Genomic DNA, 25,856 nt, shown 5'->3' with positions numbered 1-25,856 from the left:
ACAGGAAGCAAAGAATCGGGATAAACAGGTCGTTTTCAGAGTGGCAGGCAGTGACTAGTGGGGTGCCGCAGGGCTCAGTGCTGGGACCCCAGCTATTTACAATATACATTAATGATTTGGATGAGGGAATTGAGTGTAATATCTCCAACTGGGTGGCAGTGTGAGCTGTGGGGAGGACACTAAAAGTGTGCAGGGTGACTTGGACAGGTTAGGTGAGTGGGCAAATGCATGGCAGATGCAGTATAATGTGGATAAATGTGAGGTTATCCACTTTGGTGGCAAAAACAGGAAGGCGAATATTATCTGAATGGCGGCAGATTAGGAAAAGGGGAGGTGCAACGAGACCTGGGTGTCATGGTACATCAGTCATTGAAAGTTGGCATGCAGGTACAGCACTTTTCTCTGCCCTCCCCATCACTGTTATGTTCAGAATAAATCCACGGGACCGTATCGTAAGCTGAAACTATTGTGACCTTGGTCTCTTTATTGAGACCCCAGAGTGGGGAAGCAGCATGGTGGATCACCTTATGTACCTGCTTGTCCCAGGGTGCACAAGTGACCCTTAGGCCTCCCACAGGTGTGCCCCCTAGTGGCAAGTCTGACATATTGGTGAGGTTTAGGTGCATACATAACATCACTCCCCCCCCCCGCCGCCCCCTCCAAAGGCTTATGTACCAGTTATTTACAAGTTGAGGCGATATGACGCCCTGTGTCCCCGGGTCGATCACCTGATTTGAATTCCTGGCCTGGGTGAGTTGGTCGGAACGTTGCTGCCCGGCCGAGTGCCTGGTGTGATGGGACAGACGTGGCCAGGTCCTTTCACAATGGTGGCCTGCTTATCGATAGTTTGCAGTCTGGTCTGGTCCAAACGCTTTCTGCGTTTGCTCAGTACATGGTTTCACAACCAAACACTCCATTTTCATCACACACACACACACACTCCATTCCCCTCTTTGTCTCACACAGTGCTCTCGGCCCCATCTGGGGGCCCTGAATATTGTCCACGTCACTTATTCTGATGTGGCGTGGAGGGGGGGCCGTACGATCGTGGTGCATTCTCTGCTGATAGCAGACGGAAGGCTCGGTCCTGAGCGACTCTGTCCGGTGACTGCGTAGCAACCCGGGACAGCCGGGGTCTGTAGGGAGTCTACCGCGACACGTGTGGTGCTCGGCTTGGTGATCTGGGCTGCCCGCTGCGGACTATTGTCGCTGACCCTAAGGCCTGGAGAGCCCAGGATGGGCCGATACGGCCCTGAGACTTTCAGTGGTAGCGGGAGGCCGTGTGGTCCCCCTGTGGATCCTGGGACGTAGTACGGAGGTTCCCGCACCACCGACTGTGTGTAGCCTCCCTGCCTTTCTTTGTAACACGTTGCAGGGTTTGTCCCACAGGGTGGGGGGCAATCTGATGGGATGAGCATTACGTCTTTGCGACGGATAAGCTGCAACACTCCCGTCTGGCGGTTCGCCGTGAGCAGGCGGTAATGTGATAACACATCACTTGCTACAAGTACTTTGTCAGATACATATACGACCGGTTGTTGTTTGCCCGCTACTTTGGCTTGTATTAACGTACCCCCGACCCCATATGATAGTACACCATTGGCCGCGAAAGAACGCTCACATGGGTTCCACAGTGCAAACAACTTATTGGAACATAGTGGGTTCCTGGCCTTCTCAGCGGCCCCCCCCTTTACCTTTGCCCCAAACCCAGTGGCCTTCCTCGCTGGCCAACACATGCCTCTGTTCCGTTGCGGCCACATCCCGTGGTCTGGACGTTTCTCTCGACCCGTGGTCTGGACGCTTCTCTCGACTGCCGCCATCTTCCTCCCCAGGGATTCCCGCCTCTGGCGTCGGGAAGACACATTCGGATGGTTTCGGCCGGAGCCCCACTCCGCTTGGTCGACCTGGAGCCTCTTCCGTCGCCGCCAAGAGGTCGTCGGCTTCGGGTGCTGGGTACCCCCGTCTGTAACCGCTGCTCGGTTGATCTTCGCCTCCTGGTGGTCGCGATGAGCGGCCTGTGCCTCGGGGGTCTGCAAATGGATCTGCACCTCTCCCCCCTTCTCCCTCTCTCCCCTTCCCCCTCTCTCCCCTTCCCCCTCTCTCCCCTTCTCCCTCTCTCCCCTTCCCCCTCTCTCCCCTTCCCCCTCTCTCCCCTTCTCCCTCTCTCTCTCCCCTTCCCCCTCTCCCCCCTTCCCCCTCTCTCCCCTTCCCCCTCTCTCCCCTCCCCCCACTCTCCTCTCACTCCTTCAGGAGCAGGCCATTGGGAAAAGCATAATTGGGTCAGGCAGAGTCAGCATGGATTTATGAAGGGGAAGTCATGTTTGACTAATTTGCTGGAATTTTTTGTGGATGTAACCAACAGGGTGGATAAAGGGGAACTCATTTTAAGAGTGGAAGCAAGTCTTCCTCGATTCCGAGGGACTGCCTCTTGCAATGTCTGTCAGCTTGTAATGTTTGTAGCTCCACATTGAGGATGTGGACGTATTGTGTACTGCAAGTGCAGAGTTAATAATAAACAGAATTCGGCGGGTTTCCGGAGACTTCCGAGAGAGCTGCGCGCCATGTTAGGAAGCTGTGTGTGCTGTGCCCTGTGAATATATCACACCGATGCTGATGATGTTAGAGACAAAGAGTGAGAGAGAAAGAGAAAGTCAGGTTGAGAGATTGAGTGAGAAGGAAAAAGAGTAAGGGAGTGGCATAATCCCATTCGGCCCATCGTATCCACACCAGCCAAGAGCAACCCAGCCTCATCCCACTTTCCAGCTCGAGGTCTGTGTGTTCCAGCACTTCAAGTTCTTTTTAAATGTGGTCATCTTTTAACGTGGACAAAAATGTTCCAGGGTCAGTCTGGGAGCTGTTTAATATTTATAGTTAAAGCTCCTGTTAATTGATGATGAATTTAAATTATGATCCAATTTTGAGTAAGCCCCAGTGAGATTTGAACCCACGACCCCTGGTTTACTAGACCAGTGCTCTAACCCCTGAGCTATGGAGCCACCTGCCTTGGGCTGTGGGTCATTCCCCAGTTAGTGCTGTGTGTTTGAAGAATGAGGAGGGGTCAGTGAAACGCTCAGATTGTGTCTCATCCCCCAGACTCCTGCCTCCGTCTCTTCAATATTCGCCTCTCAACATCGATATATCGGGTCTTTCACGTAGTAAAACATCCCAAGGCAACTCAGTCACACTCTGTCCCAATCTCTCTGTCTCTCTGTCTCTGGCTCTCTCTCTCACTCCTGCTCCTATTTCTTGTGTTGTTATGATTGTTCAGGGATGAATCACCCAGTCTCAGAGCCACCCGTATATAACCCGATATTTCACACTTCCTGCTTTATTCCCAGGATGTGATGAAGGGGAAAATGAACCAGTTGGGGTTTTTACCCATAATGCATCCCTCAGCGATGTGTTTGACCCCTGAGAGATAGATAGATAGATCGATAGACAGACAGACAGACAGACAGATAGATAGATAGATAGAGCGACAGACAGACAGACAGATAGATAGACAGACAGACAGACAGATAGATAGATAGATCGATAGATAGATCGATAGACAGACAGACAGACAGACAGATAGATAGATAGATAGATAGATAGACAGACAGACAGACAGACAGACAGATAGATAGACAGACAGACAGATAGATAGATAGATAGACAGACAGACAGATAGATAGATAGATAGATCGATAGACAGACAGATAGATCGATAGACAGACAGACAGATAGACAGACAGACAGACAGACATATAGATAGATAGACAGACAGACAGACAGATAGATAGATAGATAGACAGACAGACAGACAGATAGATAGATAGACAGACAGACAGACAGACAGATAGATAGAGCGACAGACGGACAGACAGACAGACAGAACAAAACAGAGATTGATACACAGCAATAACTGGGGAATGACCCACATGCCAAAACAGGTAGCTCCAAAGCTCAGGGGATAAAGCCCTGGTTTGGTAAACCAGGGGTTGTGAGTTTAAATCTCAGTGGGGCCTACTCAAAATTAGCTCAGTATTTAAACTCACTGTCAATTAACAAGAGTCTTAATAATAAATATTAAACAGCTCTGTAACCAACCCAGAAACAACAGACTCCTATTTGCCCCCTTCACCAATCTTTCTCACTCTTTTATTCTTCTCTCTATCTCTCCGCTTCTGCCTTTCCCTTCATTCTCACTTTCTATTTCCCCCCCTCTCATTGCCAGTTGCTCTGTCTCTCTCTCTGCCCTTTACGTCTCTCTCTCTCTCTTTCTGTCTCTCTCTGTCTCTGCCATTCGGCCCCTCGAGCCTGTTAGAGAGGGTGCAGAAAATATTTACCAGCATTTGTAGGATCTTGCGGAGACATCGTTGGTGGTATTTCTCCAGCGACTTGAGCTGTCCGCTGTACATGGTCCATGTCTCTGAGCCATACAGGAGGGCGGCTATTACTACAGCCCTGTAGACCATGAGCTGGGTGGTAGGTTTGAGGACCTGGTCTTCAAACACTCTTTTCCTCAGGCGGCCGAAGGCTGCACTGACGCACTGGAGGCGGTGTTGGATCTGGTGGTCAATGTCTGCCCTTGTTGATAGGAGGCTCCCGAGGTTTGGGGAAAGGTCCACGTTGTCCAGGGCCACGCGTGGACCTTGCTGACTGGGGGGCAGTGCTGTGCGGCGAGGACAGTTTGGTGGAGGACCTTTGTCTCACGGATGTTTAGTGTAAGGCCCGAGCTCTCGTACGCCTCAGTAAATACGTTGACTATATCCTGGAGTGCAGCCTCTGAATGTGCGCAGACTCAGGTGTCGTCCGCGTACTGTAGCTCGACGACAGAGGTTGTGGTGGTCTTGGTGATCATCGATTCCATTCATGCCGCTTCAAAGGATACGTTTGCAAGGGCTGTGTAACAATGGGACACCTCCAACGTATGTGCAGGCGAGCTGCAAACCCTGCTAATCCTGCAAACCATCATCTTGCAGAGGAGGACAGATCCACGGCGGAACACGATGAACCAGAGCCTCAGACCGAGGAGGCAGAGGCTCCAAATCTTTCTCTGCCCTCCCCATCGACACAACCTGTTCAACATTTATCTTGTTTTCCCCATCTCTCACTCATTCCCCTCTCTCACCCTCTGCCTTCTCCCCTTTCTCCTCCCTCTCTCTCTCCCCTTCCCGCTCTTACACACTCGTTACCCTCTCTCTCGCTCCTTCCCCCCTCTCTCTCACTCCTTCACTTTTCTATCTCCCTTTCCTCTCTCCTCTTCTCGTCTCTCTTACACACTCTCTCCCCTTCCAAATTCCTCTCTCCCTTCCCCATCACGACCCGTTCTACATCTTTTTACCCCTCTCTCCCTTTCCCGCTATCTCGTTTTCCCCGTCTCTCACTCATTCCCCTCTCCCTCCTTCCCCTTCCCTCACCTCAACCTCTCTCCTTCCCCCTCTCTCCCCTTCCCTCACTCACACCTTCCCCACTCTCTCCCCCTTCCACTCTCTCTCTCTCCCCATCCCCTCCCTGTATCTCCCCTTTCCCTCCCTCTATTTCCCCTTTCCCTCTCTCTTCCTCCCTCTCTCTCCCCTTCCCCACTCTCTCCCCTTCTCCTCCCTCTCTTTCCCTTCCCCTCACTCTCCCCATCCTCTCCCCTTCCCCCTCTCTCACACTTCTTTCTACATTCTACCCAATATAAACTAGAAGTGATCCAAAACTCGGCTGCCCCGTGTCCTAACTCGCACCCAGTCCCGCTCACCCATCACCCCCTGTGCTCACTGCTCCGTGTCCTAACTCGCACCCAGTCCCACTCACCCATCACCCCCTGTGCTCACTGCCCCGTGTCCTAACTCGCACCCAGTCCCGCTCACCCATCACCCCCTGTGCTCACTGCCCCGTGTCCTAACTCGCACTGAGTCCCACTCACCCATCACCCTCTGTGCTCGCTGCCCCCTGTCCTAACTCGCACCGAGTCCCGCTCACCCATCACCCCCTGTGCTCACTGCCACGTGTCCTAACTCGCACCCAGTCCCGCTCACCCATCACCCCCTGTGCTCGCTGCCCCCGTGTCCTAACTCGCACCCAGTCCCGCTCACCCATCACCCGCTGTGCTCGCTGCCCCCGTGTCCTAACTCGCACCCAGTCCCGCTCACCCATCACCCCCTGTGCTCACTACCCCGTGTCCTAACTCGCACCGAGTCCCACTCACCCATCACCTCCTGTACTCTCTTACCCCATGTCCTAACTCGCACCGAGTCCCACTCTCCCATCACCCCCTGTACTCGCTGCCCCCGTGTCCTAACTCGCACCGAGTCCCGCTCACCCATCTCCCCCTGTGCTCACTGCCCCGTGTCCTAACTCTCACCGAGTCCCGCTCACCCATCACCCCCTGTGCTCACTGCCCCCGTGTCCTAACTCGCACCGAGTCCCGCTCACCCATCTCCCCCTGTGCTCGCTGCCCTACATTGGCTCCCGATTAAGCAACGCCTCGATTACAAATCACTCCATGGCCCCTCACTACTCCCTATCTCTGTAATCTCCTCCAGCCCCACAACCCTCCCTTTCTCTGTAACTTCCCACAACCCTCCCTATCTCTGTAACCTCCTCCAGCTCCTACATCCCTCCCTATCTCTGTAACCCCACAATCATTGAATGGCGGAGCAGGTTCAAGGGGCTAGATGGCCTACTCCTGTTCCTAATTCTTATGTTCTTATGTCTGCACTCCTCTAATTCTGCCCTCCTGACTATCCCTGATTATAATCACTCCACCATCGGTGGCCTTGCCTTCTGTTGCCTGGGCCCCAAGCTCTGGAACTCCCTCCCTAAACCTCTCCGCCTCTCTACCTCTCTTTCCTCCTTCAAGACTCTCCTTAAAACCGACCTATTCACCTGCGCTAATTTCTACTTTTGTGGCTCGGTGTCAAATTTTTATCCCATAATCCTCCTGTGGAGCACCTTGGGACGTTTCACTACGTTAAAGGCGCTATATAAATATACATTATTGTTGGTGTTCCCTCTGTCTCTCCTCTTCCCCGTCTCTCTCTCACTCCTTCCCCTCACTCTCCCCGTCTCTCTCACTCCTTCCCCTCACTCTCCCCTTCCCTCTCTCTCACTCCTTCACCTCACTCTCCTCTTCCCCATCTCTCTCTCACTCCTTCCCCTCACTCTCCCCGTCTCTCTCACTCCTTCCCCTCACTCTCCCCTTCCCTGCCTCTCACTCCTTCCCCTCACTCTCCCCTTCCATCTCTCTCACTCCTTCACCTCACTCTCCTCTTCCCCGTCTCTCTCTCACTCCTTCCCCTCACTCTCTCTCTTACTCCTTCCCCTCACTCTTTGCTTCCCTCTCTCTCACTCCTTCCCCTCACTCTCCCCTTCCCTCTCTCTCACTCCTTCTCCTTACTCACCCTTCCCTCTCTCTCACTCCTTCCCCTCACTCTCTCCTTCCCTCTCTCTTCCTCTAATAGAGCCCCACCCAGTGGACTACCGATGTAATAACAACTACTGACACGCTCCTCTCTCTCTCCATCTCTCTCTCTCTCTCTCTCCCCTTCCCCCTCTCACTCACTCCTTCCCTCTCCCTGTCCCTTTCCCCCGCTTTCTCCCCTTCCCACTCTCCGCTCCTCTCTCTCCACTCACTCCTCAATCTCTCTCCTCCCTCTCTCTCTCTCCTTTCCCTTCTGACTTTCCCCTTCCCCCTCTCTAACCCCTTCCGGCTCGAGACACAGTGAGCAACAGAGAGAAAGTGATAGAGAGACAGAGAGAGAGAGAGACAGAGGGAGAGAGAGAAAGAGGCAGAGAGACAGAGAGATTGGGACAGAGTGTGACTGAGTTGCCTTGGGATGTTTTACTACGTGAAAGACCCGATATATCGATGTTGAGAGGTGAATATTGAAGAGACGGAGGCAGAAGTCTGGGGGATGAGACACAATCTGAGTGTTTCACTGACCCCTCCTCATTCTTCAAACACACAGCACTAACTGGGGAATGACCCACAGCCCAGGGCAGGTGGCTCCATAGCTCAGGGGTTAGAGCACTGGTCTAGTAAACCAGGGGTCGTGGGTTCAAATCTCACTGGGGCCTACTCAAAATTAGTTCAGTATTTAAATTTACTGTCAATTAACAAGGGGTTTAATTATAAATATTAAACAGCTCTGAGACCAGCCCTGGAACAACAGACTCCTGTCTCTCTCTTCCCCATCACGACATGTTCTGCATCTTTTTCCCACGATCTCGCTTTCCCAGCTCTCACTCATTCCCCTCTCCCCCCTCCATCGCCTCACCCTCTCTCTCAGCTATCCACTCTCTCCCTCTGTCTCTTTCGCCCACCCTCTCTCTCCTTCCCCTCGCCTTTTCACTCTCCACCTCCCTCCCTCCCCTCCTTCCTCTCTCGCTCTCTTTTCCCTTTCTTTTCAGAATCTCCCGTTCTCCCTCTCTCTCCCCTTCCTTTCTCTCTCCCTTGCCTCCTCCCTTTCTTGCCTTCCCATCTCTCCCCCCTTCCCCCCTCTCCCCTTCCATCTCTTACTCTCCCCTTCCCCCTCTCCCTCACTCCTTCCATTCTCTCTTTTCCCTTCCCCTCCCTTTCCTGCTCCTTCCCCTTGTCTTTTCACAAAGCAGGTGGCTCCATAGCTCAGGGGGTAGAGCACTAGTTTAGTAAACCTGCGGTCGTGGGTTCGAATCTCACTGGGACCAGCTCAAAATTAGCTCAGTATTTAAGTACGCAAGGGCTTTAATTGTAAATATGGGTCAAATACTTTATTAAGATGGAAAATGACAGAGTTAATTCAGAAATGAGGGTCTTGAATTTCAAGAAAGATAACTTTGATGGTGTGAGATGTGAATAGACTGGCCAGTGATCCTAAAAGGGTTGATGTTGGATTGACAATGGCAAACATTGAAAGATCACATGGATGAACTCCAACAATTGTACATCCCTGTCTGGAGTAAAAATAAAATGGGGAAGGTGGCTCAACCGTGGCAAACAAGGGAAGGATAGTGTTAAATCCAAGGAAGAGGCATATAAATTGGCCAGAAAAAGCAGCAAACCTGAGGACTGGGAGAATTTTGTAATACAGCAGAGGAGGACAAAGGGTTGAACCAGGAGGGGGAAAATAGAGTATGAGAGGAAGCTTGCAGGCAACAAAAGAACTGACTGCAAAAGATTAGTGACGACAAACATAGATCCCTTGCAGTCAGATTCAGGTGAATTTATAATGGGCAACAAAGAAATGGCGGACCAGTTAAGCAAATACTTTGGTTCTTTCTTCACGAAGGAAGACACAAATAAGTTTCCGGAAGTACTAGGGGACCGAGGGTCTAGTGAGAAGGGGGAACTGAAGGATATCCTTATTAGGTGGGAACTTGTGTTCGGCAAATTGATGGGCTTGAAGGCTGATAAATCCCCGGGGCCTGATAGCCTGCATCCCAGAGTACTTAAGGAAGTGGCCCTTGAAATAATGGATGCATTGGTGATCATTTTACAACAGTCTATTGACTCTGGATCGGTTCCTATGAACTGGAGGGTAACTAATGTTACGCTGCTGTTTAAAAAAGTAGGGAGAGTGAAAACAGGTAATTATAGACCGGTTAGCCTGACATCAGTAGTGGGGAAGATGATGGAATCAATTATTAAACATGAAATAGCAGCACATTTGGAAAGCAGTGACAGGATCGGTCCAAGTCAGCATGGATTTATGAAAGGGAAATCATGCTAGACAAATCTTCAAGAATTTTTTGAGGATGTAACTAGTAGAGTGGACAGGGATGTAGTGTATTTGGACTTTCAAAAGGCTTTTGACAAGGTCCCACACAAGAGATTAGTGTGCAAAATTAAAGCAGATGGTATTGGGGGTAATGTATTGACGTGGATAGAGAACTGGTTGGCAGACAGGAAGCAAAGAATCGGGATAAATGGGTCGTTTTCAGAATGGCAGGCAGTGATTAGTGGGGTGCCGCAGGGCTCAGTGCTGGGACCCCAGCTATTTACAATATACATTGATGATTTGGATGAAGGAATTGAGTGTAATATCTCCAAGTTTGCAGATGACACTAAACTGGGTGGTGGTGTGAGCTGTGAGGAGGACACTAAAAGTGTGCAGGGTGACTTGGACAGGTTAGGTGAGTGGGCAAATGCATGGCAGATGCAGTATAATGTGGATAAATGTGAGGTTATCCACTTTGATGGCAAAAACATGAAGGCGAATATTATCTGAATGGCGGCAGATTAGGAAAAGGGGAGGTGCAACGAGACCTGGGTGTCATGGTACATCAGTCATTGAAAGTTGGCATGCAGGTACAGCAGGTGGTGAAGAAGGCAAATGGTATGTTGGCCTTCATAGCGAGGGGATTTGAGTATAGGAGCAGGGAGGTCTTACTGCAGTCGTACAGGGCCTTGGTGAAGCCTCACCTGGAATATTGTGTTCAGTTTTGGTCTCCTAATCTGAGGAAGGACATTCTTGCTATTGAGGGAGTGCAGCGAAGGTTCAACGGACTGATTCCCGGGATGGCTGGACTGACATATGAGGAGAGACTGGATCGACTGGGCTTATATTCGCTGGAATTTAGAAGGATGAGAGGGGATCTCATAGAAACATATAAAATTCTAACGGGACTGGACAGGTTCGATGCAGGAAGAATGCTCCCGATGTTCGGGAAGTCCAGAACCAGGGGACATAGTCTAAGAATAAGGCGTAAGCCATTTAGGACTGAGATGAGGAGAAACTTCTTCACTCAGAGAGTTGTTAACCTGTGGAATTCCCTGCCGCAGAGAGTTGTTGATACCAGTTCATTGGATATATTCAAAAGAGAGTTAGATATGGCCCTTATGGCAAAAGGGATCAAGGGGTATGGAGAGAAAGCAGGAATGGGGTACTGTGGGAATGATCAGTCATGATCTTATTGAATGGTGGTGCAGGCTCGAAGGGCCAAATGGCCTACTCCTGCACCTATTTTCTATGTTTCTATGTTTCTATGTAAGACAGAACCAAAGTATTTGTTCAATTGATCTGCCATTTCTTTGTTCCCCATTATAAATTCACCTGATTCTGACTGCAAGGGACCTACATCTGTCTTCACTAATCGTTTTCTCTTCACATATCTATAGAAGCTTTTGCAGTCAGTTTTTATGTTCCCTGCAAGCTTACTCTGATACTTTACTTACCCCCTCCAAATTAAACCCTTAGTCCTCCTCTCCTGAATTCTAAATAACAGACTCCCCTCACACCCTTCCCCCTCTCCTCTTCTCGTTTCTCTGACACTCTCTCAATCCCCTTCCAAATCTCTCTCTCCCTTCTCCATCATGTCCCGTTCTACATCATTTTACCCCCTCTGCCTTTCCCGCTATCTCGCTTTCCCCGTCTCTCATTCATTCCCTTCTCCCCCCTTCCCCCTCCCTCACCTCACCCTCTCTCCTTTTCCCTCTCTCTCTTCCCCCTCTCTCCTTTCATTCTCTCCCCACTCCTTCCTCTCTCTCCTTTCTCCTCTATCTTCCCTCTCTCTCTCTCCGCTCCCTCTCTCTCTTTCCCTGCCCGCTCTTTCCCCGACCCAGTCTCTCCCCACTCTCTCCCCTTCCCCTCTGCCCTTTCACTCTCCTCTCTCTTTTCCCTTTCTTTTCCCTTTCTTTTCAGATTCTCCCCTTCTCCCTCTCTCTCCCCTTCCTTTCTCTTTCACCTGACTCCCCTCTTTCTCCCCTCCACCTCTCTCTCACTCCTTCCACTCTCTCCCCTTCCCCCTCTATCTCACTCCTTCCACTCTCTCTTTTCCCTTCCCCTCTCTTTTCTGCTCCTTCCCCTGTTTTTCCCAAAGCAGTTGGCTCCATAGCTCAGGGGTTAGAGCACTGGTCTTGTAAACCAGGGGTTCTGAATTCAAATCTCACTGGGGCCGACTCAAAATCAGTTCAATATTTAAATTCAATGTCAATTAATTAGTGTTTTAAGCATAAATATTAAACAGCTCCGAGACCGACCCTGCAGCAATCGTCTCCTCTTGTCTCCAGTAATCTCTCTCTCCCTTCCCATTCTACATCTTTTTCCTGCTATATAACTTTCCCCATCATTCACACACTCCACTCTCCCCCGCTCACCCTCTCTCCTTCCCCCTGTCTCTCCCCTTCCCCTCTCTCCCCCCATCCTTTCACTCTCTCTCTCTCCGTCCCCCCTCTCTATCCCCTCGCCCCTGTATCTCTCTCTCCATTCCCCGCTCTCTTTCCCCTTCACGTCTCTTTCCCACTCCTCCACTCTCGCTCTCCCATTCCCCTCCCACATTCACCTTCCTGCCTCTCTCTCACTCTCCACTTCCCCTCTCTCCCCTTGTCTCTCACTTTCATTCACCCCCCACTCCTTCCCTCTCTCTCCCCTCCCACTCATTCCCCGACCACCCTCTCTCCCCTTCCCCCTCTGCCTTTTCACTCTCCCTTTCCCTCTCCCCTCCCCTCTCTCTCCTCCCCGACCTCCTCCGTCTCTCTCGTTTCCCTTTCTTTTCACATTCTCCCCTTCTCCCTCTCTTTCCCGTTCCCATCTCTCCTCTCCCCTTCTCTCTCTCCCCTTCCCTTCTCTCTCTTCCTCCATGTCTCCCCTTCCCCCTCCCTCTCATTCCTTCTACCTCTCTCTCACTCCTTTCACTCTCTCTCTCCGCTTCCCCCTCTCTCTACCCTTCCACTCTCTCTCTCACTCCTTCCCCCTCTTTTTCCCTTTCCCCCTCTTTCCCCTGCCACACCGCTCCCTTCCCCCCCTCTCTCTCCCCTTCCCGCTCTCTTCCTCCCTGTCTCCATTCCCTCTCTGTCCCCATCCCTCTCTCACTCCTCCCCTCTCTTCCCCTCCCCCTCTTTCCCCTCTCCTCTCTCCCTCCCTTCCACACTCTCTCTCTCTCCCCTTCTGCTCCCTCTCTCTCCCCTTCCCTCCCTCCCTCTCTCTCTCCCCTCCCTCTCTCTCTCCCCTTCCTCCTCTCTCTCACTCCTTCCCCCTCTCTCTCTCCCCTTCCTCCTCTGTCTCCCCTTCCCCCTCTCTCTCACTCTTTCCACTCTCTCTTTTCCCTTCCCCTCTCTTTCCTGCTCCTTCCCCTGTCTTTCCCAGAGCAGGTGGCTCCATAGCTCAGGGGTTAGAGCACTGGTCTCATAAACCAGGTGGTCGTGGGTTTGAATATCATTGGAGCCTACTCAAAATTAGTTCAGTATTTAAATTTATTGTCAATTAACAAGTGTTCTAATTTTAAATATTAAACAGCTCCGAGACTGACCCTGGAATAATAGGCTCCCCTCTCCCCCTCCAAATCTCTCTCTGTCTTCCCCATCATGACCCGTTCTACATCTTTTTCCCCTCTCTTCCCCCTTCCCCCTCCATCGCCACATCCTCTCTCTCCCCTCGCCCTGCCCACTCTCACCCCCTCTCTCCCCTTCACCCTCTCTCTCTCTCTCCGTCCTCTCTCTGTTTCCCCTTCCCCTCTCTCACTCCTATCACTCTCTCTTTCCCCTTCCCCTCTGTTTCCAACTCTTTCCCCGCTCTGGCTCTCCCCTCCCCCTCTTTCCGCTCTCTCCACTTCCCTCTCTAATGACATTCTCTCACTCCTTCCCCTCTCTCTCTTTCCTCCTCTATCTTCCCTCTCTCTCCTCTCCCCCTCTCACTCCCCCTCTTTCCGCTCTCTCCACTTCCCTCTCTAATTACATTCTCTCACTCCTTCCCCCCTCTCTCCTTACTCCTCTATCTTCCCTCTCTCTCCCCTTCCCCTCTTTCCGCTCTCTCCACTTCCCTCTCTAATTACATTCTCTCACTGCTTCCCCTCTCTCTCCTTCCTCCTCTATCTTCCCTCTCTCTCCCCTCCCCCTCTCACTCCCCCTCTTTCCGCTCTCTCCACTTCCCTCTCGAATTACATCCTCTCACTCCTTCCCCCCCTCTCTCCTTCCTCCTCTATCTTCCCTCTCTCTCCCCTTCCCCTCTCACTCCCCCTCTTTCCGCTCTCTCCACTTCCCTCTCGAATTACATTCTCTCACTCCTTCCCCCGTCTCTCCTTCCTCCTCTATCTTCCCTCTCTCTCCCCTTCCCCTCTCTGCCCTTCCCCCCCGAGAGACCCACAGAGAGAAAGTGAGAGTGTGTGAGAGAGATGGAGAGAGTGAGAACGAGAGAGAGACAGAGACTGAGAGAAAGCGAGATTGAGGCAGAGTGTGACTGAGTTGCCTTGGGATGTTTTACTACGTGAAAGGCCCGATATTCGTTGGAATTCAGAAGAATGAGAGGTGATCTTATCAAAACGTATAAGATTATGAGGGGGCTCGACAAGGTGGATGCAGAGAGGATGTTTCCACTGATGGGGGAGACTAGAACTAGGGGGCATGAACTGAGAATAAGGGGCCGCCCATTTAAAACTGAGATGAGGAGGAATTTCTTCTTTCAGAGGGTTGTAAATCTGTGGAATTCTCTGCCTCAGAGAGCTGTGGTAGCTGGAACATTGAATAAATTTAAGACAGAGACAGACAGTTTCTTGACCGATAAGGGGATAAGGGGGCAGGCAGGGAAGTGGAGCTGAGTCCATGATCGGTTCAGCCATGATCGTATTAAATGGCGGAGCAGACTCGAGGGGCTGTATGGCCGATTTCTGTTCCTATTTCTTATGTTCTTATGTTGCCCTCTCTCTCCCCTTCCCCTCCCTCTCTTTCCCCTTCCCTCCCCTCTCTCACTACCCTTCTGCTCTCTCCCCTTCCCCACTCCTTCTCACTCCTTCCCCTCTCTCTCTTCCCCTCCCTCTCTTTCCCACTCCTTCCCATCTCTCTCACCCGCTTCCCCTCTCTCTTCCACCCTCTCTCCCCTTCCCCTTATTTCTCACTCCCCTTGCACTCTCTCTCCCTTCCCCTTCACGACCTGTTCTTAATCTTGTTACCCCTCTCTCACTTTCCCGCTATCTCACTTTCCCCGTCTCTCACTCATTCCCCTCTTCCTCCTTCACCCTCCTCGCCCCACCTTCTTCCCTTTTCTCCTCTCACTCCTTCCCCCTCTCTCCCCTCCGCCTACCCCTCCCCCTCTCTCCCCTTCCCACTCTGCCATTTCACTCTCATTCCCCTCTCTTTCCTCCCCTCCCTTCCCTTTCTTTTCAGATTCTCCCCTTCTCCCTCTCTCTCCCCTTACTTTCTCTCTCCCTGCCTCCTCCCTCTCTCCTCTTCCCCTCTTCCCCTCCCTCTCACTCCTTCCCCCTCTTTCTCACTCCTTCCCCCTCTCTCTCACTCATTCCCTCTCTCTCCCCTTCCCTCTCGCTTTCCACTTCCCCTCTCTTTCTCCTCTTCCCTCTCTCACTCCTTCCCCCTCTCTCTCTCCCCTTCCCCCCTCTATCCCCTTCCTCTCTCTCTCACTCCTTCCACTCTCTCTTTTCCCTTCCCCACTCTTTCCTGCTCCTTCCCCCTGTCTTTCCCAGAGCAGGTGGCTCCACACCTCAGGGATTAGAACACTGGTCTTGTAAACCAGCGGTCGTAAGTTCAAATATCACTGGGACCTACTCAAGATTAGCTTAGTTATTAAATTCACCGTCAATTAACAAGGGCTTTAATTATAAATATTAACCAGCTCTGAGACTGACCCTGGAACAACAGGTTTCTCTCTCTCCCCTTCCAAATCTTTCTCTGCCCTCCCCATCACTGTTATGTTCAGAATAAATCCACGGGACCGTATCGTAAGCTGAAACTATTGTGACCTTGGTCTCTTTATTGAGACCCCAGAGTGGGGAAGCAGCATGGTGGATCACCTTATGTACCTGCTTGTCCCAGGGTGCACAAGTGACCCTTAGGCCTCCCACAGGTGTGCCCCCTAGTGGCAAGTCTTTGCGACGGATAAGCTGCAACACTCCCGTCTGGCGGTTCGCCGTGAGCAGGCGGTAATGTGATAACACATCACTTCCTACAAGTACTTTGTCAGATACATATACGACCGGTTGTTGTTTGCCCGCTACTTTGGCTTGTTTTAACGTACCCCCGACCCCATATGATAGTACATCATTGGCCGCGAAAGAACGCTCACATGGGTTCCACAGTGCAAACAACTTATTGGAACATAGTGGGTTCCCGGCCTTCTCAGCGGCCCCCCCCCTTTACCTTTGCCCCAAACCCAGTGGCCTTCCTCGCTGGCCAACACATGCCTCTGTTCCGTTGCGGCCACATCCCGTGGTCTGGACGTTTCTCTCGACCCGTGGTCTGGACGCTTCTCTCGACTGCCGCCATCTTCCTCCCCAGGGATTTCCGCCTCTGGCGTCGGGAAGACACATTCGGATGGTTTCGGCCGGAGCCCCGCTCCGCTTGGTCGACCTGGAGCCTCTTCCGTCGCCGCCAAGAGGTCGTCGGCTTCGGGTGCTGGGTACCCTCCGTCTGTAACCGCTGCTCGGTTGGTCTTCGCCTCCTGGTGGTCGCGATGAGCGGCCTGTGCCTCGGGGGGCTGCAAATGGATCTGCACTTCTCCCCCTTTCTCCCTCTCTCCCCTTCCCTCTCTCCCCCCTTCCCCCTCTCCCCCCTTCCCCCTCTCTCTCTCCTCTTCCCCCTCTCTCCCCTTCCCCCTCTCTCCCCTCCCCCCTCTCTCTCTCCCCTTCCCACGCTCTCCCCTCCCCCCACTCTCCTCTCACTCCTTCAGGAGCAGGCCATTGGCAAAAGCATAATTGGGTCAGGCAGAGTCAGCATGGATTTATGAAGGGGAAGTCATGTTTGACTAATTTGCTGGAATTCTTTGAGGATGTAACCAACAGGGTGGATAAAGGGGAACTCATTTTAAGAGTGGAAGCAAGTCTTCCTCGATTCCGAGGGACTGCCTCTTGCAATGTCTGTCAGCTTGTAATGTTTGTAGCTCCACATTGAGGATGTGGACGTATTGTGGACTGCAAGTGCAGAGTTAATAATAAACAGAATTCGGCGGGTTTCCGGAGACTTCCGAGAGTGCTGCGCGCCATGTTAGGAAGCTGTGTGTGCTGTGCCCTGTGAATATATCACACCTATGCTGATGCTGTTAGAGACAAAGAGTGAGAGAGAAAGAGAAAGTCAGGTTGAGAGATTGAGTGAGAAGGAAAAAGAGTAAGGGAGAGGCAGAATCCCATTCGGCCCATCGTATCCACGCTGACCGGCCAAGAGCAACCCAGCCTCATCCCACTTTCCAGCTCGAGGTCTGTGGGTTGCAGCACTTCAAGTTCTTTTTAAATGTGGTCATCTTTTAACGTGGACAAAAAGGTTCCAGGTTCAGTCTGGGAGCTGTTTAATATTTATAGTTAAAGCTCCTGTTAATTGACGATGAATTTAAATTATGATCCAATTTTGAGTAGGCCCCAGTGAGATTTGAACCCACGACCCCTGGTTTACTAGACCAGTGCTCTAACCCCTGAGCTATGGAACCACCTGCCCTGGGTTGTGGGTCATTCCCCAGTTAGTGCTGTGTGTTTGAAGAATGAGGAGGGGTCAGTGAAACACTCAGATTGTGTCTCATCCCCCAGACTCCTGCCTCCGTCTCTTCAATATTCGCTTCTCAACATCGATATATCGGGTCTTTCACGTAGTAAAACATCCCAAGGCAACTCAGTCACACTCTGCCTCAATCTCTCAGTCTCTCTGTCTCTGGCTCTCTCTCTCACTCCTGCTCCTATTTCTTGTGTTGTTATGATTGTTCAGGGATGAATCACCCAGTCTCAGAGCCACCCGTATATAACCCGATATTTCACACTTCCTGCTTTATTCCCAGGATGTGATGAAGGGTAAAATGAACCAGTTGGGGTTTTTACCCATCATGCATCCCTCAGCGATGTGTTTGACCCCTGAGAGACAAATCGATAGATCGATAGACAGATAGACAGACAGACAGACAGACAGACAGATAGATAGATAGATAGACAGACAGACAGACAGACAGATAGATAGACAGACAGATAGACAGACAGACAGACAGATAGAACAAAACAGAGATTGATACACAGCACTAACTGGGGAATGACCCACATGCCAAAACAGGTCGCTCCAAAGCTCAGGGGTTAAAGCCCTGGTTTGGTAAACCAGGGGTTGTGAGTTTAAATCTCAGTGGGGCCTACTCAAAATTAGCTCAGTATTTAAACTCACTGTCAATTAACAAGAGTCTTAATAATAAATATTAAACAGCTCTGCAATCAACCCAGAAACAACAGACTCCTATTTGCCCCCTTCACCAATCTTTCTCACTCTTTTATTCTTCTCTCTATCTCTCCGCTTCTGCCTTTCCCTTCATTCTCAATTTCTATTTTCCCCCCTCTCATTGCCAGTCGCTCTGTCTCTCTCTCTGCCCTTTACGTCTCTCTCTCTTTCTGTCTCTCTCTGTCTCTGCCATTCGGCCCCTCGAGCCTGTTAGAGAGGGTGCAGAAAATATTTACCAGCATTTGTAGGATCTTGCGGAGACATCGTTGGTGGTATTTCTCCAGCGACTTGAGGTGTCTGCTGTACATGGTCCATGTCTCTGAGCCATACAGGAGGGCGGGTATCACTACAGCCCTGTAGACCATGAGCTGGGTGGTAGGTTTGAGGGCCTGGTCTTCAAACACTCTTTTCCTCAGGCAGCCGAAGGCTGCACTGGTGCACTGGAGGCGGTGTTGGATCTGGTGGTCAATGCCTGCCCTTGTTGATGGGAGGCTCAAGAGGTTTGGGGAAAGGTCCACGTTGTCCAGGGCCACGCGTGGATCTTGATGACTGGGGGGCAGTGCTATGCGGTGAGGACAGTCTGGTGGAGGACCTTTGTCTCACGGATGTTTAGTGTAAGGCCCGAGCTCTCGTACGCCTCAGTAAATACGTTGACTATATCCTGGAGTTCAGCCTCTGAATGTGCGCAGACTCAGGTGTCGTCCGCGTACTGTAGCTCGACGACAGAGGTTGTGGTGGTCTTGGTGATCATCGATCCATTCATGCCGCTTCAAAGGATATGTTTGCAAGGGCTGTGTAACAATGGGACACCTCCAACGTATGTGCAGGCGAGCTGCAAACCCTGCTAATCCTGCAAACCATCATGTTGCAGAGGAGGACAGATCCACGGTGGAACACGATGAACCAGGGCCTCAGACCGAGGAGGCAGAGGCTCCAAATCTTTCTCTGCCCTCCCCATCTACACAACCTGTTCTACATTTTTATCTTGTTTTCCCCCATCTCTCACTCATTCCCCTCTCTCACCCTCTGCCTTCTCCCCTTTCTCCTCCCTCTCTCTCTCCCCTTCCCGCTCTTACACACTCGTTACCCTCTCTCTCGCTTCTTCCCCCCTCTCTCTCACTCCTTCACTTTTCTCTCTCCCTTTCCTCTCTCCTCTTCTCGTCTCTCTTACACACTCTCTCCCCTTCCAAATTCCTCTCTCCCTTCCCCATCATGACCCATTCTACATCTTTTTACCCCTCTCTCCCTTTCCCGCTATCTCGTTTTCCCCGTCTCTCACTCATTCCCCTCTCCCTCCTTCCCCTTCCCTCACCTCACCCTCTCTCCTTCCCCCTCTCTCCCCTTCCCTCACTCACACCTTCCCCACTCGCTCCCCCTTCCACTCTCTCTCTCTCCCCATCCGCTCCCTTTATCTCCCCTTTCCCTCCCTCTATTTCCCCTTTCCCTCTCTCTTCCTCCCTCTCTCTCCCCTTCCCCACTCTCTCCCCTTATCCTCCCTCTCTTTCCCCTCCCCTCTCTCTCCCCTTTCCCTCTCTCTTCCTCCCTCTCTCACTCCTTCCCCACTCTTTCCCCTTCCCCCTCTCTCTCACTCCTTCCCAACTCTCTCCCCTTCCTCCTCTCTCTCACTCCTTCTGTTATGTATGTAAACCTGTAATTACCATGTCTAACCACCAGAGGGCTTATCCCCCGGAGTCCAAAGGGAGCCCACAATCCGTTGGGAGCACCTGTATATAAGGAGGCCACACAGGCTGGAGAGGCACTCTGAGATCTGCACTAAAGGACTACGGTCACACTTACTTTGAGCTTGCAGCATCTAGTCTGACACTTTTTTCAAGACATAACAACAGGCGACGAGGTACAGATGACGAACCCCAATGCAACAATGCGGAGAACTGTGAGCATCCTGGAGAAATTTTCGAAGGGAGTAGTTTGGGAAACCTTCGTGGAACGACTTGAGGAATATTTTGTGGCCAACGAGCTGGAAGAAGAAACGAACACTGCCAAACCAAGGGCGATCCTCCTCACCGTTTGTGGGCCATCAACATGTGGCCTCATGAAAATCCTGCTCGCTCCAACGAAACCCACAGACAAGTCGTACGATGCATTGTGCACACTGGTCCGGGAGCATCTAAATACAAAGGAAAGCGTTCTGATGGCGAGGTATCGGCTCTACACGTACAAGAGGTCTGAAGGCCAGGAAGTGGCGAGCTATGTCACTGAGCTAAGGCACCTTTGCAGGACATTGCGAATTTGAAGGACACTTGGACCATATGCTCAGGGACTTCTTTGTACTTGGCATTGGCCATGAAGTAATAATTCGCAAACTTTTGACTGTAGAGACCCCAACCTTGAGTAAAGCCATAGCAATAGCCCAGGTGTTTATTGCCACCAGTGATAATACTAAGCAAATCTCTCAGCACACAAGTGCTGCTACAAGTACTGTGAACAAAGTAACATAGTTTTCGAATCGAAATGTACATGGCAGGACTTACACGCCTGTAGCTGCACATCCGCAGATGTCTCAGAGTCCGCCATCAAGGGTGGTGAATACAAGGCCATTAACACCTTGTTGGCGCTGCGGGGGTGATCATCGATTCCATTCATGCCGCTTCAAAGGGTACGTTTGCAAGGGCTGTGGAACAATGGGACACCTCCAACGTATGTGCAGGCGAGCTGCAAACCCTGCTAATCCTGCAAACCACCTTGTTGCAGAGGAGGACAGATCCACGGCAGATCATGACGAACCAGCGCCTCAGACCGAGGAGGCAGAGGTATATGCGGTGCACACATTTACCACAAAGTGTCCCCCGATAATGCTGAAGGTTGAATTAAATGGGCTCCCGGTGTCCATGGAGCTGGACACGGGCGCGAGCCAGTCCATAATGAGCAAAAAGACTTTCGATAAGTTGTGGTGCAACAAGGCTTCAAGGCCAGTCCTGACTCCCATTCGAACCAAACTTAGAGCGTACACAAAGGAACTGATTCCCGTAATCGGCAGTGCTACCGGAAAGATCTCCTACGATGGAGCGGTGCACGATTTACCACTGTGGGTGGTACCGGGCGATGGCCCCACGCTGTTCGGCAGGAGCTGGCTGGGAAAGATACGCCCGTCGACGACACCTCATGTGCCCAGGTCCTAAGCAAGTTCCCCTCGCTGTTCGAACCAGGCGTCGGGAAGTTCCAAGGAGCAAAAGTGCAGATCCATTTAATTCCGGGGGCGTGACCCATCCATCACAAGGTGAGAGCGGTACCTTACATGATGAGAGAGAGGGTGGACATTGAGCTGGACAGGCTGCAACGAGAGGACATCATTTCGCCGATCGAATTCAATGAGTGGGCCAGTCCGATCGTTCCAATCCTCAAGGGAGACGGCACCGTCAGAATCTGTGGTGATTACAAAGTAGCTATCAATCATTTCTCCCTGCAGGATAAATACCCGCTACCAAAGGCTGATGACCTATTTGTCACGCTGGTTTGGGGGGAAAACATTCACGAAGCCGGACTTGACCTCGGCCTACATGACGCAGGAGCTGGTGAAATCTTCGAAAGGCCTCACCTGCCTCAACACGCACAAAGGTCTTTTCGTTTACGACAGATGCCCGTTTGGGATTCGATCAGCCACGGCGATATTCCAGAGGAACACGGAAAGCTTGCTGAAGTGGGTCCCGTGCACCGTGGTCTTCCAGGACGACATCTTGGTTACAGGTCGGGACACCGTCGAGCATTTGCAGAACGTGGAGGAGCTCCTTAGTCGGCTTAATCGTGTGGGGCTCAGGCTGAAATGCTCGCAGTGCGTTTTCCCGGCACCTGAAGTGGAGTTCCCGGGGAGAAGAATCGCGGCGGACGGCATCAGGCCCACCGATTCGAAGACGGGGGCAATCGAGAAGGCACCGAGACCACGGAACGTGACGGAGCTGTGGTCGTTTCTAGGACTCCTGAACTATGTTGGTAACTTCTTACCGGGTCTTGGCACATTGTTAGAACCCCTGCACCCTCCACTGCATAAGGGAGATGAATGGGTCTGGGGTAAAAGCCAAGAAAATGCCTTTGAGAAAGCTAGGAAGCTGTTATGTTCAAACAAATTGCTTGTGTTGTACGATCCATGTAAACGTTTGGTACGAGCATGTGATGCGTCGTCGTACGGGGTCGGGTGTGTATTGTAACAAGCTAATCAATTTGGGAAATTGCAACCGGCTGCTTATGCAACCAGAAGTCTGTCGAAGGCCGAGAGGACCTACAGTATGATCGAGAGAGAAGCATTAGCGTGTGTTTACGGGGTAAAGAAAATGCATCAATATCTGTTCGGGCTCAAATTCGAATTGGAAATCGACCACAAGCCACTTATATCCCTCCTTTCTGAAAATTAGGGGATAAATACGAACGCATCGGCCTGCATCCAGAGATGGGCGCTCACGTTGTCCACATACAACTACACCATCCGCCACAGGCCAGGCACAGAAAACTGTGCCGATGCTCTCAGCAGGCTGCCATTGCCCACCACCGGGGTGGAGATGACACAGCCCGCAGATTTAGTTATGGTAATGGAAGCATTTTCTTTCCGACAGATTATCCCCCTCTCTCTCATTCCTTTAGGAGCAGGCCATTGGGAAAAGCATGATTCAGTCAGGCACAGATTGATGAAGGGGAAGTCATGTTTGACTAATTTATTGGAATTCTTTGAGGATGCAACAAACAGGATGGATAAATGGGGACTCAGTTTTCAAGTGGCAGCAAGTTCTCCTCCATTCCCAGGGACTGCCGATGATGATGATGATGTTAGAGACAGACAGAGAGTCGGGTCGAGAGATTGAGTGAGAAGGGAATAAGGCAGAAACCCATTTTGGCCCACTGTATCCACACCCACTGACCAAGCCTAATCCCACGTTCTAGCTTTCAGTCTGTGTATTTGCAGGTTACAGCACTTCAAGTACAATCGAAATGTGGTAATCTTTTAATGTGGACAAGACAGTGCTTGTCGTTCCAGGGTCAGTCTGGGAACTGTTTAATATTTATAATTACATCACTCGTTAATTGACAGTGAATTTAAATACTGAGCTAATTTTGAGTAGGCCCTAGTGAGATTTAAACCCACGACCCCTGGTTTACTAGACCAGTGCTCTAACCCCTGAGCTATGGAACCATCTGCCTTGGACTGTGGGTCATTCCCCAGTTAGTGCTGTGTGTTTGAAGAATGAGGAGGGGTCAGTGAAACGCTCAGATTGTGTCTCATCCCCAGACTCCTGCCTCCGTCTCTTCAATATTCGCCTCTCAACATCGATATATCGGGTCTTTCACGTAGTAAAACATTCCAAGGCAACTCAGTCATACTCTGTCCCAATCTCTCTGTCTCTCAGTCTCTCTGTCTCTCTCTGTGTATCTTTCTCAGTCTCTCTCTCTCTGTCTCTCTGTCTCTCTATCTCTCACTCTCTCTCTGTCTCTCTCACAATCTCACTCATTCTCTCTCTCTGTCTCTCTATCACTTTCCCTCTGTCGCTCACTGTCTCTCGAGCCGGAAGGGGTTGGAGAGGGGGAAGGGGAAATTCAGAAGGGAAAGTCGAGAGGGAGTCTGGGGGATGAGACACAATCTGAGCGTTTCACTGACCCCTCCTCATTCTTCAAACACACAGCACTAACTGGGGAGTGACCTACAGCCCAGGGCAGGTGGCTCCATAGCTCAGGGGTTAGAGCACTGATCTAGTAAACCAGGGGTCGTGGGTTCAAATCTCACTGGGGCCCACTCAAAATGAGCTCAGTATTTAAATTCACCTTCAATTCACAAGGAATTTATTTATAAATATTAAATAGCTCCAATACTGCTGGGGCAACAGGCTCCCCTCTCCTCCTTCTTGTGTCTCTTCAACTCTCTCTCCCCTTCCAAATCTCCCCATCACGACCCGTTCTACATATTTTTCTCGCTTTCCCCGTCTCTCACTCATTTCTCTTGCCCCTCCCTCGCCACACTCACAATCCCTTCCCATTCTCTACCCTTCCCCCTCTCTCACACTTCTTTCTACATTCTACCCAATATAAACTAGAAGTGATCCAAAACTTGGCTGCCTCATGTCCTAACTCACACCCAGTCCCGCTCACCCATCACCCCCTGTGCTCACTGCCCCCGTGTCCCAACTCGCACTGTGTCCCGCTCACCCATCACCCGCTGTGCTCACTGCCCCGTGTCCTAACTCACACCCAGTCCCGCTCACCCATCACCCCCTGTGCTCACTGCCCCGTGTCCTAACTCACACCCAGTCCCGCTCACCCATCACCCCCTGTGCTCACTGGCCCGTGTCCTAACTCGCACCCAGTCCCACTCACCCATCATCCCCTGTGCTCACTGACCCCGTGTCCTAACTCACACACAGTCCCGCTCACCCATCACCCGCTGTGCTCGCTGCCCCCGTGTCCCAACTCGCACTGAGTCCCACTCACCCATCACTCCCTGTGCTCACTGCCCCGTGTCCTAACTCGCACCCAGTCCCGCTCACCCATCACCCACTGTGCTCACTGACCCCGTGTCCTAACTCGCACCGAGTCCCACTCACCCATCACCCCCTGTGCTCACTGCCCCCGTGTCCTAACTCGCACCGAGTCCCGCTCACCCATCTCCCCCTGTGCTCTCTGCCCTCCATTGGCTCCCGGTTAAGCAATGCCTCGATTTCAAAATTCTCATCCTTGTTTACAAATCCCTCCATGGCCCCTCACTACTCACTATCTCTGTAACCTCCTCCAGCCCCACAACCCTCCCTATCTCTGTAACTTCCCGCAACCCTCCCTATCTCTGTAACCTCCTCCAGCTCCTACATGCCTCCCTATCTCTGTAACCCCACAATCATTGAATGGCGGAGCAGGCTCAAGGGGCTAGATGGCCTACTCCTGTTCCTAATTCTTATGTTCTTATGTTCTTATGTCTGCACTCCTCTAATTCTGCTCTCTGACCATCCCTGATTATAATCGCTCCACCATCGGTGGCCGGGCCTTCTGTTGCCTGGGCCCCAAGCTCTGGAACTCCCTCCCTAAACCTCTCCGCCTCTCTACCTCTCTTTCCTCCTTCAAGACTCTCCTTAAAACCGACCTCTTCACCTGCGTTAATTTCTACTTTTGTGGCTCGGTGTCAAATTTTTATCCCATAATCCTCCTGTGGAGCACCTTGGGACGTTTCACTACGTTAAAGGCGCTATATAAATATACATTATTGTTGGTGTTCCCTCTGTCTCTCCTCTTCCCCGTCTCTCTCTCACTCCTTCCCCTCACTCTCCCCTTCCCTCTCTCTCACTCCTTCCCCTCACTCTCCCCTTCCCTCTCTCTCACTCCATTTCCCCTCACTCACCCCTTCCCTCTCTCTCACTCCTTCCCCCTCACTATCCTCTTCCCTCTCTCTCACTCCTTCCCCACACTCTCCCCTTCCCTCTCTCTCACTCCTTCCCCTCACTCTCCCCTTCCCTCTCTCTCACTCCTTCCCCTCACTCACCCCTTCCCTCTCTCTCACTCCTTCCCCCTCACTCTTGCCTTCCCTCTCTCTCACTCCTTCCCCTCACTCTCCCCTTCCCTCTCTCTCACTCCTTCCCCTCACTCTCCCCTTCCCTCTCTCTCACTCCTTCCCCTCACTCTCCCCTTCCCTGCCTCTCACTCCTTCCCCTCACTCTCCTCTTCCCTCTCTCTCACTCCTTCACCTCACTCTCCTCTTCCCCGTCTCTCTCTCACTCCTTCCCCTCATTCTCTCTCTTACTCCTTCCCCTCACTCTTTGCTTCCCTCTCTCTCACTCCTTCCCCTCACTCTCCC

At 51.6% G+C, this 25,856-nt stretch overlaps 6 non-coding genes across 6 annotated transcripts; 3 read left to right on the top strand and 3 right to left on the bottom strand.

Annotated features, from left to right (window-relative positions):
- Positions 1–2,923: 2,923 nt before the first annotated feature.
- On the bottom strand, positions 2,924–2,996 carry trnat-agu (transfer RNA threonine (anticodon AGU)). Its single transcript has one exon. It is a non-coding gene; the product is annotated as a tRNA-Thr (tRNA).
- Positions 2,997–7,976: 4,980 nt separating this feature from the next.
- Positions 7,977–8,049, top strand: trnat-agu (transfer RNA threonine (anticodon AGU)). Its single transcript has one exon. It is a non-coding gene; the product is annotated as a tRNA-Thr (tRNA).
- A 3,725-nt stretch (positions 8,050–11,774) lies between these two features.
- On the top strand, positions 11,775–11,847 carry trnat-ugu (transfer RNA threonine (anticodon UGU)). Its single transcript has one exon. It is a non-coding gene; the product is annotated as a tRNA-Thr (tRNA).
- A 5,392-nt stretch (positions 11,848–17,239) lies between these two features.
- trnat-agu (transfer RNA threonine (anticodon AGU)) lies at positions 17,240–17,312 on the bottom strand. The gene has a single exon. It is a non-coding gene; the product is annotated as a tRNA-Thr (tRNA).
- Positions 17,313–23,143: 5,831 nt separating this feature from the next.
- Positions 23,144–23,216, bottom strand: trnat-agu (transfer RNA threonine (anticodon AGU)). The gene has a single exon. It is a non-coding gene; the product is annotated as a tRNA-Thr (tRNA).
- Positions 23,217–23,739: 523 nt separating this feature from the next.
- trnat-agu (transfer RNA threonine (anticodon AGU)) lies at positions 23,740–23,812 on the top strand. The gene has a single exon. It is a non-coding gene; the product is annotated as a tRNA-Thr (tRNA).
- The last annotated feature ends 2,044 nt before the right edge of the window (positions 23,813–25,856 follow it).

Source organism: Pristiophorus japonicus, unplaced genomic scaffold, assembly GCF_044704955.1.
Source record: "Pristiophorus japonicus isolate sPriJap1 unplaced genomic scaffold, sPriJap1.hap1 HAP1_SCAFFOLD_288, whole genome shotgun sequence".
Classification (NCBI taxonomy): domain Eukaryota; kingdom Metazoa; phylum Chordata; class Chondrichthyes; family Pristiophoridae; genus Pristiophorus; species Pristiophorus japonicus.
This window is presented reverse-complemented; position numbering and strand designations above follow the sequence as displayed.